Source organism: Tupaia chinensis, unplaced genomic scaffold, assembly GCF_000334495.1.
Source record: "Tupaia chinensis unplaced genomic scaffold, TupChi_1.0 Scaffold000567_1, whole genome shotgun sequence".
NCBI classification, from domain to species: Eukaryota; Metazoa; Chordata; class Mammalia; order Scandentia; family Tupaiidae; genus Tupaia; species Tupaia belangeri.
Genome location: NW_006160080.1, coordinates 2,325,486 through 2,340,150, shown reverse-complemented (window position 1 = coordinate 2,340,150; position 14,665 = coordinate 2,325,486). Strand labels below are relative to the sequence as shown.

At 46.6% G+C, this 14,665-nt stretch overlaps 1 protein-coding gene across 1 annotated transcript in view; it reads left to right on the top strand.

Moving 5' to 3' along the window:
• The first annotated feature begins 25 nt into the window (after window positions 1-25).
• RAI2 (retinoic acid induced 2) overlaps window positions 26-14,665 on the top strand; it is a 64,707-nt gene continuing 50,067 nt past the window's right edge. The window contains exon 1 of the mRNA XM_006157971.3: window positions 26-265. The gene's annotated coding sequence lies outside the window, so the exon portion shown is untranslated. The remainder of the gene's footprint in view (window positions 266-14,665) is intronic.

Sequence of the window (14,665 nt, the reverse complement as noted above, 5' to 3'; positions counted from 1 at the left end):
GGTTTTGGGCCGCCACCCGCGCTGGCACCGGGCGCAGAGGGCGGCGCACGGCGGACTCCGTGTCCGGGCACCGCACCGGGCCGCCTCCGGATCTGCCGTTCTGCCCCGGCCCGGAAAACCCGGCGCCTTCCAAGGCCCTTCGAAAGATGGATTCTGTTGACGTATCTGGCGGCCCTGGCGAGCCGGGTGGAAAGTTGGGTTTTGCCAGATCGCACTGGGCTTCTCTTTGTGACGCTCGGCCAGTCCCGCTATCCCCCGGAGCCGGGTGAGTGTGCGTCGGCGCTCCGGGAGCCCTGGTGCCCCCCAATGCCCAGACCCGGGGTGGCCGCACCAGCTCAGGCTTTCTGCCATGTTAAGACACCGAGCAGCGTTATCGCCGCGTTTTTGCGTGCATTTCGGTGGCGCCTTTGGCTGCGGAGGGAGTTACTGCTTCTCTCCGCTTCGGCTTTTTCGGGGTTGGGGTTGTGCTCGGTGCGTTTGCTTGTTTGCCGTTTAAAGCCCGACTATTGTTCAGGATAAGCTCCGCCTGGGTGGGGAAATGGCATCCCACCACAGTTGCTGGCAAGGATAGAAATGTTGCCAAACAGCTGCTGCTTTGTGTTTTCCTATCTGAAGTCCCTGGAGTAGGTTTGGGGCACGACGGAGGGACGGAGAGAGGGATGGGGCACGGAGGAAGAAGGTAGCTTTGGAGGAGAGGATTGCCAGCCACCCCCTGGCACGCGGTTGGCCTCCCTTTCTGCCTGCCAAACTTTTATGAATATTCCTTTTGTGACAGGGTGAAGCTTCATGAATTTAGCCCAGTTTTCCAAGGAAAAGCAACCCGGCTTTAACAATGGTTTGAGAACTTAATCAATGAGAAAGGCAGGGGAGGAGGAGGCGGCGCTGACACCATGTCGGGGAGGTGGCTGCTTCTTGCAGAGTCAGGTAGAGGAGAGGTGGGCAGGGCAGGACGCAGCGCCAGGGTGGCCACGCTCCCCGAACTGTTGGTAGCTCTCACCTGTGCCCGCTGGTGCCACCCACCGTCGTGCCCTAGCTACCCAGAACCCAGCCACGGGGCCGCTTGTGGCAGTGCGAGGGCCGGGGCCCCCTCGTCTACCGTTTTTGAAGGATGTGTAAATATTTTGCTGAGGATAAGTGACATCAACAGAATGATATTCCGCAGAGCCCGGGTGTGCAGCGATGATAAATAGATATGGCCAAACAAAGTTTGGATAACCGCGTATTCTCATGGCTCGCTCTGTTTCATTTGGGTCTTTGTTTTTGTTGGTTTAGCATTATCTCGAATCCTCTGGTGTGATCCCTTTATTTAGCTGATTCTTGGAAGCTTCTCTTTAGAACAGAGAGAAAAGCAGCCAGCAGGGAGAAAACAATTCTTCCCCTTCCATGCATCAGGCAAGGTTTTCTGTGCTTTTCGGGGGAATCTTTCTTGCTATTTTCTAGACATCACTCTTCCTCATTTTGAGTTACCAGAATTGTTTGCTGGTAGATCAAGAGACTTGTAATAACTTTGAAAATGTGGTGTGAATGTGCCTTTGTTACCGTGGAGGGGGGCAGCAGGGAGGTTTTTTTTGGGGGGGGGGGAAGCCATTAAGCAGGGCGGCATTGTGCTCCCACCCACTGTTTTTCCCTCATGTTTTCTTCTCCAGGGGAACACAGGGATTTGTGCCACTTGCAAAAGCCAGAGGTGGACTGGAAGGCATAGAATCACAAGCATGGTGGCATCCCAGTTTTTCTGCCCCTTAGAGGCCCAGAGAAGTCCCCCTTGCCCCCCCCACACACACCCACACACACACACACACACGTCCGGCAAATGTGCATTCTCTTCTCATCCTGACAGATGACCACCACAGGCATCCCTGAGGTGGCCAGGCACCCTGAGCCAGGTTAGACCTTGGGGTACAGACTGCTTCAGCACCAGCTCAGGGGGCCATTCAGCCACACAGGGGGTCCCTTTATTATGTCAAGAAGCCCAGATCTGCAGCAAGGAGGTTTGGCCCAGGGAAACCTGCATATTTCAGGAACAAATGAGGAAACATTTGCCAAGTGATGCCAATGGCCAGCATGAGAACTTGCTTGGTGGGCAGTTGGGCAAGGACTGTAAAATCGATTTCAAAATCTGGTATTCAGAAAACAGCCACTGAGACGGGGCTGTGTGAACTGCAAGAAGAAAAGGCGAGGGCTGGGAGTGTGGGACTAGATGTTGTAGGCAGTGCTGTAGCGCCAGCAGCCAGAGGGCTCTCTCCATAATGACCCTGAGACTGAGGATTGGACCAGCCTCTCAAATCCAAATCCACTTACCCAGAGTGGAGGAGATACTCGGCACGCACAGACAGTCTCGGTGTGCTCTGAAACTACAATGAGAAAATAGCAAGGGTCTGTTCTCTGGCTCCTCCCCTGCCCTTAGACTTTGGGGAGGAAGGCAGAGGAGGGAAATACATTGGGAGGAACTGCCAGTTGTTGCCCTCTGTCTGCCAGGCATGTCACCTGTGGGAAACCTTCTCAGCAACCCTACGATGGAAGTGTCATTCCATAGATAAGGAATCTGAGGCTCGCAGGAATTTCTAGTGGCCAATCTGATTCCAGATTTTGGTGGTTATGATTTTTTAATTTTTAATTTATTATTATTATTTATTACTTTATGCATTCGATCACTATACATCATTTAGCTTGTAGAGCAAATTTACCAAACATGAAGTACACCTCAGACCACTCCAGCTGAGAATACTATACACCTTATCATCAATAGGTAATAAACCATTTTGGTGTCCCAAAAGATGGTTATGATTTAATGTGGCAACGTGTCCCTCTACCCCTGCTCCAAGTGTCTTATTTGTTTCTCCCCAAAGTCAGAGTCCTCAGCCTCTTCCCTTCACAAAATATGATACCTAATTGGTGGATATGGGTGCGGGGAGCCCACCAGGGAGACAGCCCCTTCACCCACCGTGCATGCTTGTGCAAAGTAGATGGAACCAGAATAGTCCCCAGCTGTTAGGCTGTTGGAAAAGTCATGATGCATTTTTGCATAGAAAAAATATGTCATGACTTTCCCGACCATCCAATATCTCAGATGGAAAGACTACCTTTTCATCTTTGAATCCCCAACAGCCAACTATTGTGTAATACATGAGTTGAGAGACTAAATGCAGGAGCTTATTGAGTGAATGATGGGGGAAGTGAGGTGTAAACATTGTGTATGGGGGTGGGGAGAGTGAGGAGGAGAAAACCAGCAGAGATTTGTATGGTTGGTTGGAGACTCAAAATTCCTGAGGCCGTGCTCCAGTTTTAGCCCATTTGTAGTTCCAAGGTGACAAGCCCTGATTTAATCCTTACAACATCCATGTGAGATGGGCAATATGCCCATCTTGTAAATGAGGAGAACTGAGGCTCACACAGGTTAAAAAATTAACCCATAGGTCTGTGGTGGAACCAAAGGGTGGATGAGTATTTTTGACTCAACTGTCTCAAATAAACAAATACTTGAAGTGATGTAAGAAGGAGACTTGCTCTTGGGTTGCCAGAAGAGTCATGATGTATTTTCCTGTATTTTTCAATGCAAAAGTGCATTAGGACTTTTCTGATAACCCAATACATTGCCAAAGTAGTCCCCTTAGCCCCCTTCTTGTCACATGGTAGCCTTTAACCCCTTAGAAATTCTGGAGCCATTGCGAGAGCTGGGATTTGAATTCATGTATAAGCTACTTCTGACTATGCTGCCGCCCTGATCAGAATGTGAGGGGCCTTCAGAGAATAAGCCTCTCTGGGAGAGGGGAAGATGGCTTATTGCACTATTCCCATGCACAGAAGCCTCTGTGAGATTCTGAATTAAGCGTGATTTGGGGATCAGGGTGACATCCTTGCTGTAGAGTTGGTAGTTCTAGTCTTTGGAGAATGATTCCGATTACCTCTTCTTCCTCCCACCTGATCATCTGCCTGAGTGCCCATCGTCTTGTTCTTTCCAGACACAAAGCCTCCATGGCTCACCAGTTTTGATGAGCCTCTTGAGTCTACTGCTCCCCTGTGTTCTGATGGCACTAGTGAGGAGGTGATTTTGGTGGCCACATTCATACTTCTGGATCTCACACACGACCCTCCTCTCTCTAGCCAAGAAAACACACATGAACACACATGCACGTGCAGACACAGGCACATGTAATTTGATCACATTTGTATCTGCTGCACCAAATTAGATTGCAACCCCAGAATTGTTATAGAAAAAAGTACATGACTTTAGTGATCTCCTGTCCCAGCCCCTGCCCTGCACAACCAGAACAGCTCAGATGGAGGTGATGCAACTCGCAGATGCCTTGAACAATGATCATTCTCGCTGGCCTCTCCACTGCTGTGGGGCAGCCCCCCACAACTGAGGCATGATCAGTCTTAGTCCCTTTGGCTGCTATAATAAAATACAAAAAAACTTGGTGGCTTATAAACAACAGAAATTTATTTCTCACAGTTCTGGAGGATGAGGTCAAGATGAAGGCAGTGTCTGCTAAGGGCCTACTTCCTGTTCATGCACTGTGCCTTCTCATTGTGTCTTCACATGGTGCAAGGGGCAGGAGAGTTCTCAGGAGTCTACTTTATAAAGGCGTTAATTCCATTCATGAGGACTCTGCCCTCATGACCTAATCACCTTCCAAAGACCCCACTTTCTAATACTGTCATCCAAGAATTATGATGTCAACAGATGAATTTAGATGAATTTACCATTGTAGACAATGCATAAAAGCCCATTTTAATCTCCACATCAAGGTAGGGCTTGGCTCCTAGTACATCCCAATCCATATAGTTCTAATTTTTGCTATAATTACTAGCTCTAACAACTCCGTAATTCTAGAGAATTTTGGAGCACACCCTACTCATACCTGTCACTCCTCTTCCCACAGCTTTGTCTTTCTTTTTAGGTTTGCTATAGGGTGTGTGCAGTCACCAGAGAGAGATAGAGAGATAAAAAGAGAAATCACGTCCCAGGGGAAATGGCCACACCACAATCCTCCATTCTCCTTTAGGAATTTTAGACATGCACACACATGTGCCCTGAATAGTTGTCACACCACTGGGTCTGGGACTTGAACCGTTGCTGTCACCCTATGGGATCCAGCCGCCTTAACCTCATTACCTGCTGGATATTCCCATGGCTTTTTATTCTATCAGCACAGCACTGTCTAATAAAACTGCCTATGATGATGGAAGTGTCTTACGTCTGCACTGTGTCATGCAGTAGCAACTAGCCCCCTGTGGCTATATAGCACTTGCAAGGTGGCCTAGTCCAAATTAGGATGTGCTATATAACATGTGTGCTGGATTTCTAAAACTTAGTGTAAAAATACAAAATAGCTCATTCATAATCTTATATTAATCACATTGCGAAATGATAATATTTTGAATACACAGCCATGCACTAAATAACAATGGTTTGCTCCATGACGGATATACATATACAACAGTGGTCCCGTAAGATTATAATAGACTATACCATCTAGCTTAAGTGTGTCATAGGCTTGTGTAAGTACACTATGATGTTCACACAACCAAATTGCCTAATGATGTATTTCTTAGAAAGTATCCCTGTTGGTAAGTGACACTTGACTGTCTTGGTGAAATAAGATACAGTGTTAACATTGATATCACCTGTGTACGTTTTTAATGCGCCTATTAGAAAACGTAAACTTACATATGTATTTCCGTTAGACAGTGCTTCTCTGTCACACACTGACCTCCAACCTTGTGACTTTGACTTCTCACAGCACCTCCAGAGGGCATAAATGGCCTCCATCTCAATGGCAGGTGGGAGGCAGGGCACTGACTCAGGGGGGGGGTTCCCCCCCCCCCCAGCCACAACAACCCAGCGTCAGGCGATTTTGATTTGGGGTAGCTAAGGTGCCATTTTTGAGGGGGTCCCCTTCCAGCCTAACCATGAGCATGTTTGCTCAGTCCTGTCCCATGAAGAAGGCAGGTTCTAGGAAGCTAATGGAGATAGCAAGGTGGAGTGGGGGCTGGGGACAGGCACAGCAGGACTGACCTGAACAAAATGGCCCCTTCCCACCCTTCACCCCACTCAGCCCACTCCAGGCTGCCCTCCCTCTTCATCCACTGGAGAGTCGCTTCCTGACTGAGCCAGTGACTTCCTTGACTCCAGGTCTAGTGGCAGCATTAAAATTATATTCTTTCCAGAGAATTGTGCTTGGAGAACAATGTCTCCAGTGGACACCCTCATGGTGCAAGTGGGTTATTTGGGCCTGGGACCACCCATAATGAAGAGAAAGGAGAAAAGAGGATGCACAGTCATTTCATGGCAGCTCGGGCGTGGTGGCGCCCGCCCTATGGCATTTCATGGCAGCTCGATGAGAACAAGACAAGGACATAAATAACATTTCTGTGAGGGAGACAGGATAAATGCAAGCAAATCCAATTTCACCCAGCCACAGAGCTGCAGGTGAGGACACCTGACCAGAGGAAAGCGGAAGGGATTGGGGCAAGGCTGTGGCTGGCATCAGGTTATCATGTCAGTCATGGTCACTCATGTGGGAGCCCTTCCCTGGGCGCTGGGCATGGTGTGAATAGACGGAGAGGGCTGGAATAATGAACTTGGGACTGCAGTGATTTATAGGGCAGGCGCCTGGGGCTCTGGCTCCTGAAGGGGCTGCCCCCACGGGGGACCCTTGGCTGACCTCGTTGGGCTCCTTGCAAGGAGCTCGTTTTGTTTCCCATGGCAGAAGCAGACTGTTTACTGGAGCACAGGAAGAATCCGACATTCTGGCGAAAAATAATTCATTAACAGCCAGGGTATTACCAGCTCCCTGGAAAAGCTCCTCCAGCTGCACTGTAGCAACTGTTCTTTTTCAGCAGCAGAATCGGGCCACGCTGGCAGCCAAGACTGGGTGTGTTTGGGCGTTTTTGTTGTTGTTATTATTTTTGCCTTTGTGTGTACAACCACTTTTGCCTTATAATTCAGAGAAAGGAACGGAGGCCTAGAAGGGTCGAAATAGTGTAGCTGTCAGCCATTCTTTCCTTCATGGTTTTGTCCTAGAAGCTCTAGGCTGACTGTAGGAACATGGATTTCCCCCTGGCCAAAGCCCCCCACACGCCCCAAGCTAGAGGCTCACAAAATGTTCCAGAACTAAAGGAATTTAGGGAATCACAACACCTGCTCTTAAGACCCTCTGAAAGCAATTGGCTGAAGCTTCCCCTGTCCCCACCCCTCCCAACATGCTCACACCAGGCAGAAAGTCCTATCTCGGCTGCGTGGAATTCTTTTGCTTGCTGTTAATTGGCACAGTGGGGCCAAAGTGTGTGATTCATCATCCTAGTTTTGAGGGCATTTGGAAAGCCAGGCAAGCATAACCAAGAGAATGGGCTGCATGTTTTGCTCACTAAAGAATGATTGAATCGACAGTAAATAAAATGGAATGATTCAGGAAGCTTTTCATGCTCTAGAAAAATCTGCTTTAAAGAAGAAAGGTTTTTGTCTGCTTGTTTGTTTTTTTATTACCTTATGCTCAGAAGTGTGTACCAAGCTAGCAAGAAATGGGACAGAATGGCATGTCCTTGTTTTAGTTGTTTTTTTTTTTTTTTTTTTTTAAATATAAAAAAAAACTCATTTCCCGGGTTAACCTCGAAAACTGTGTTCTACTTCCGCCTGGAAACCAAAGCGGCTATGCCTAAAGCCCATCTATTTAGAAATTACACAACTACTACAAGTAGACTCACTGTACTTTCTCCTATATTTGAGATGAAAATCATAATTCAGGGATTTACCACCATTAGTTCACCCTTCGAACATGAAATCATAATTACAGTAGTGGCTGGGGGAATTTTTTTTTTTTTTTTTTTTTTAAAAATCAAAACAACTCTAATTGCAGGTTAAGTAAGATACGATGTATTGATTTTTGGTTTTGTATTGAACATAACTAGATAATCATTTTAGTTTATGAGATATTAATTTCCATCCATTTAGACTGACGAAATATGCAGCTGAAGTGCACTGCACCCACCCCCACCATCATCCTGGTATTCCTTCAGTGTTCCTAGATGCAGATCAAGAACTTACTTCCTTGATGTGGAAAAGGAGTAAACATGCACTTAGTTGACTATATGTAAACCCCCCTTAGAGTTCAGAGAACATGGGATCTTTTCCCTGTGGTGATGGGCAAGATTATGAATTGTAAAGGCTTGATATGGAGTAGTTTCCTCACTTTGGCCTGGCTGACATTTTGCGCCAGATCATTCTTCATTGTGGGGAGCTGCCCTGCGCACCATACATGTTTAGCAGAATCCCTGGCCTCTGCCCACCAGATGCCACTAGCATCTCCCCCTCCACTCCAGACTTTCTGAAATGTCCCCTCTGGGACAAAGTTACCCTGGTTGACAACCACTGGTCTAGACCAAAATTTAATAAAGTAATTAGTGGTTTTCGTAAAAGTCAATTTGAAATCATAAAAGACACTATTTCTCCTTCTGACTTTTCTGTATACAGTTCATGGGGGCAATTAATTAACAGTTGGAAGTGGGTCATGTGCCTGATTTAATTCCACAATTGGTGGAAGGGTCTATAAGGTTGTATAAGCACAGAGACTTTTTTCAGGCGGACAATTGAATAAGCCTCAGGTAATTGGAGGGCACATTGTTAGAAATAGCAGCTTCTCTGGTTTTTCATAAAGGGAACAGGTTTATTCCTCTGTAATTTCTTTATCATATGCACTTGATTCCAGCATGACTTCAAAGCTACCAGCCATCTTCCTCCACTCTCACTCCCTCCCTACTGTCATTTGTCCTGTAGTCCTAAGCCCCAGCCAATTAATTTAGCCCTTTAGTGTACTTGTGAGAGCTCTGCTCGTAACACTGTAATAGACTCATTTCAGATTGTGGCAGCCCTTTTACCCACTACTAAATTCTGTTTTTTCCTGTACTATTGAGAGAGAGAGAGAGTCAAGGGTGGATAGATAAAGCATTCTTCACAAGTATTGGACACTCAGATTCAGGTGGTCCTCACCACCCTTCTCAATTTCATTTCCTCTTACACACAATTGTTTTCTTATAGTAATCCGGTTTGGGAAATGCCTCCAAGAAAGAGACATCATTAGAGCTCCTTCAGGCAGTTAGAGCCCAGTAATGCCTACAGGCAGGAAGAACTGATGAAATGTTGCCGCTGGGACAAGCCCGCAGCCATCTTTCTGGTAGTCCCTGGAAAGGCTAGAAAGAAGAGTCTTGCATTACTCAGGGAAAGCGTCATGGGGTAACCCATGGCCTGCCCATATACAGAAATGGGATGGGTGTTTAGAGGACAGGGGGTGGGAAGAGAAGTGGATCGCTCATCAGGCAGGGAAAGTATCCTCACATCATGCTGCCCTGCCAGTCTCCCGGAGTGGGGCAGGCGTTGGGGATGCTGGTGGAGGGTAGGAGCAGGTGCTTGGTGCAGAAATCAATAGAGGCTGCTTCATTTTGGAGCCATCCAAGGTAGGCTGACCTTTTCCAGAGTCCACAGGAGTTCAGAGTGTCGTGTGTGGAAGATGCAAAGGTGAGCACTTAAGGGTTTGTCAAGCTAGCAATATACCTTCACTGGAGAGTCCTAACCTCGCTCAAAGAGCAGTTTGAGTCTTCATTGTCATTGTGAAGGGAGAGGCAGTGAGCTGGCAGGCTTCCACAGTGTTCTGGGCCCAGGTGGATAAATAATTGATTTGCAGCACGTGACACTTGGTCATTCTAAGTTGCCAGCCCCTCACAGGCCAGGATTCGGGTGATGGTTGCAACACTGGGAGAGGAAACAGGATCATAAATCTGGGCTTTGGAGGCCAGTTCTGTGGTGCAGAGGCCACTGAGGCCACCGCTGTGTGCTGCAGCAGCAAACAGACAGGTCCGAGTGGTATGTTGTTCCTCAAAATAATGGCAATGGAAATGGCTGTGAAAAACATTTAGACCCTTGTCATAAAAATGCAAACAGTCTTCCTGCTATAGGGAAAAGCTAAATAAACTCTATTGCAGCTGTATTAAGTAGACACAGATTTGAAAATCAGTTTCTTTTTTTTTTTTTTCCCTGAGACACTTATTTATAGCAGGTTGGGCAAAGGCTGCCACTATCTTTCGTGACTCCGGAAGAGTGTTTTCCAGATGGTCCTTACTGTTTTTCTCTTTATTAAGCTTAGCTGAACACGGCTTCACTTGGAAAGGGTCATAGAAACTGGTGTTTTTTTTTTTTTCAGATTACAATGGCCATTGATTGGCTAACAGATCAATGCATGGGGATGGATTGAGTCTAGCTGATGAATTTCCGTTCGCTTTTTACTCATAAGCAAAATGTCAAGGAAAGCTCAAAATTGGGGTGCTTTTGATATACATCATAGGTTTGAAAACTATACGGGGATATATTTCCTACTCATTTACCTTGAAATATTTTCCTAAAATGATGCTCTTCTCTTTGCTAAAGCTCTGCGACGTTATCGTTTCCTTTCCAACATCTAAACAATGTCCAGATACATTTCAGATTGAGCAATTAGCTCTGGCTGCAATTTCCTCTTATAAAAAAAGTCACTAACCCTCTAGACTAAATATAAAATGATTGAATGTGAAAATATCGATATGAGACCATTTGTTCTAAGATCCTTTGTGGCTTATCACTTGCATTTTAAGAAGGTTAGAAAAAGCCTATTCTGCCCTGTTCTTCCATGTCGGGTGCACCCGCACCAGAGCCTTCAAGCTTTGTGCTCTTAGGAGCTGGGCAGCTGGTTTTCGAGGTCCTCAGGGCTGAAGCTTATAGCCCAAACCCCATGGGGAACCATCTTGGAATGTCACATACACCAGGGGTCTCCACACACCAGCCTTGCAGGTCATTGCCTGTAGGGGGCAAGATTTCTGCCCATTCACAGTGAAATGGAAGAAAAGTGCAAATGCAGGGAATTTTTGTTTCTTTTCTTTTTCTTCCTTTCCTTCCTTCCTTCTTTCTTTATTTTTTTAAATTTTTTTATTTTTATTTTTTTTTAGCTAAACCATTTCCATTCTACAAAACTGGCCTTTAGTCTAAAATGGCCTTTTCCATTTTCTTGGAATTAAAGCCTGTTTTATAACTGATTGAAACAGTGGATGGCATTTCTATTTTAACATCTTTATTTGACAAAGTTGAAAGTTGTCTGACTCCTAATGGAGCCTCCATTTTTAAAAAAATGTTACTCATCTGTGGCTTTAGAAAGTCTGGAGGCCTCTACTCAGGAGGTCTGAGTAGATCTGGGAGGGAAGCCTTTGTTGTGATTCCTGAATTGGGGAAACCGACCTGTGCAAGGGTTCTGGGGCCGCTGCCCTGAGTACTTTACCTCCTCTGATCCCTCACTCACAGAGCTGGCTTTGTCCAAAGCCCACATGAAGAACCCACTTGCCTCTTCAGAGGAATTTGAGGGGCAAAACTGGCCTCTGGGACACTACACATGAGCATTCAGCCTTGGTGCTGAGAGCCTCAACCTTTTATTTTGGCTCCTGATGGCAACACTAGTGCCAGTTCTTATGGGCTTGATCCTCCTTCATCCTCTCGTCACCACTACCATGAGCACAGGCCTCAAAAGACTTCCTTAGTGTGGCTCCAGTTTCCTCAGAGATGCATTTCTCATTCATGTTGCTCCTCCCTTGGCTGCTATTCCACACTCTCATGTCAGCTTCCCCTTGCTAAAGCACCCCGATAGTCTTGCCACCCTGCCTCAAGAACGTTCAGTGACTCCCTATTTCCTAGTAAGTTACAATACAATTCCACATATGAAGCCCTCTCACCATTTACCCCTTCCTCCCCTTCCCAGATTGGCCTTCGATGGTGCCTCATGGAAGAGTGTCTTTGGGTTGTACTATAACTCTGGGTTGGATTTCGTTTGTTTTCTTATTGGGGTGCGGGGAGATTTACGAGAAGGTTATGAGATCTCTTGGACATCTCTATAGATGAAGAAAACCTTGAGTCCTAATGAAATGGACTGTGCCAGGGATTGTGGCCTTTATGGGAAAGGAAGCAGGGGAGGAGGAAAGGGTGGGAGAAGGGAAAAGAGGGGAAGGGAGGAAAGAAGAAAAGAAAGAAAGAGGGAGGGAGGGAAGAAGGAAGGAAGAGTGAACCAACTCTGCACGATATGCAGCTTTCTGACTTCAAGAATCATAACCTTGCTACAAGTCTCTTACTACTGTGGCCACCTTTCAGGCCTGCCAACAAGCAGGTATTACCTGGTGATGGCACTGCTGGCTTTCCTGTTGAAAATGGGGCTCTGAAACCTGCCATGGAACTGTAAAGGAAGGAGTACATCTTAGCCAATGCGCACTGCCCACTCCATTATGAAACGTCCAGTGACTGCTCATAACATCCTAAAAGTGACGATACTACCTATCATTTCCCCAGCTCCTGCTATACGCTGGACGGCTGCATTAGATGATTTACCTATGTTATTTTATTTCTAAGGCCATCCTAACCATAGCGGGTAGGAGGCATTATAAGCTTCATTTCAGAGGAGGACTCAGGGGCTCAGAGATGGTCAGTAACTTACACAAGGTCACACCACTTACGGAGGTGGAACCAACTGGCATTCTATACAGCCTGACTCAGTAGCACTTTCTGCACTGATAGAAACACCCTGCGCTGCCCTATGAAGTAGCCACTAGCTATGAGGAGTGGGTGAGCACTAGAATCCTGGCTGGCGTGGCTGAGCCCATCTTGTTCATTTCCATTTAAACTGCTGCATGTGGCTGGTGGCTGCTGTGTTGGATAGCACAGCTCTGGAATACCCTTGTTTTACTGTACCATTCCACCCCTCTGATCTCTAGTTTTGATTCTTCTGCCCCAGGGTGCCCACCAACTTTCCACCTCTCCTCTTCCCTCTCAATCCAACACAACTTGTCCTTTTCTCAAGTCCTGCAGAACAGTGGCTCTCAGTCTGTAGTGTATACTTGAATTGCCTCCAGGCCGCAGAGAGCAGTGGGCGCTGGCTCAGATCAGCTGGGAGAAGCTTCCTTCCGGCTGTTGTCCTGGGGAGCTGACCCTCCCAGTCTCACTTTATTTGGATGACAGGTTTGGTCAGTCCCGTGGTGATTATTTTTGAGTGCATAAATTTTAATTTGGGGCTTTTTGGGGAGGAGGAAGAGAGCCACTCACAGGGTGAAGGCAGAGTCTCTCAGACATGCCCAACTTTCCTGGCAGCCAGGTTCATTTGCTGTCCTATCTGCTGCTCTCTGTAATTAAACAGGGGCAGGGAAGATCTCCAGGAAAGAAAACAAGTGAAACAAACGAGACAGACAGCTAACCAAGCAGTTATCTTCCCCTCCCCTACCCCTTATTTCTTCACTTTCATTAAAGGTGTTTGCCCATTCTGGAGGGCAAAAGCCAGATGCCCAGGGGCAGGACTGGAGGCAAAAGAAGGCTCGAAATGTCCTTGGAAAGTGGACTGTGGTATCAGCCACTTGACTCTCGATTTCAATTTCAACAGTGCAGAGAATGTTTTTCTTGTTTTAAAAAAATATACAGGTGGAAAGAAGTAGCTGACAATACTCATGAAAATGGCTGTTAAGCTGTCTTCCTTATGAATATTTGTAAAATAAAACCCTGGTCTTTTTCTTCTAAGTGCGCAAATCTGTTTTTCTCCCATACGATGTATGCTTTTTTTTCTGTTCTTGCTCTGTTTTCCTCTTTTTTGTGTGTGCTTTGTTTTTTGAGGGTAGAAATCATGTGTCCTTTTTTGTGGTTTGGTCTCAAACCAACATTCATTCTCTTGAGCCAGGCAGCACTTCCTAAAGCTCATTTTAATCACAATCTCGGACGGTTCAACCCTCATTGGCTACTGGCAGTGTTCGCTGTAGCACTCAGATGCTGATATGTTGAAAACAAAAGCACAGACACACTAGTTTCTCCCAGTTTGTCTGTTTTCAAAAGCAAGTCTTCAAAGGCATGAGCTCAGGGCCTTGTTTCTATTATTGTAGGGGTTCTGTCCCCATTAATTGGTGGTGGAATGTCAAGTTCTTGTGTTTGGAGTATTTCCATCTTCCTAGCTCTTAGCCCTGTGCCATCTACCCATGAGAGAGCCAGCAAATACAAGCACACCAGCGGGTGTGAGAGAGAGCCCTGGCCCTCTCTCGTCTTTATCGCCACCATTCATCAGGGGCCGAGGCCACTTCACTGTAGTCGAATGAATCAGCTCTCAACTCCATCACCGGAATACAAAACTATTCATTACCCAGCCATATGGGACAGCTCTTTGCTTCCTTCCGATCTGTGGCTCACCCCCCTCTTTTTCTAAAGAGAACACCACCAAAGGCTCTACCTTTATCCTTCATCCTTTTCACTGCTTCTGTGGCCGGAACTGAAAGAATCCATATTCTTCCATCCAAGATGGAGTTGAAGCACCTGGCTGGGAATTTAATATCCTTGCTTCCACTGAAAACACACAGTGATTTTTAGAAGCAGCAATTTTCATTTGCAGGCAAGGAAATAGATGGCAAAAGGGCAGGTTCGGAGTGATGAGCAGGGAGCAAATCATAACGGGGCTTAGCCCAGGTGAAGAACTTGGACTTCATCTAGAGCAGTTTCAAGGCGGCTAGTGGCATTATCTAATGTACCTGTTTGGTCTTTTTCCCAGTGGAGAGTGAGCTGAGAGAGGTGGGCAGGAGCTGGGGATGGTTAGGGGAAAGAAGTTCCAAAAGGCTGTTGCAATAGTCCAGG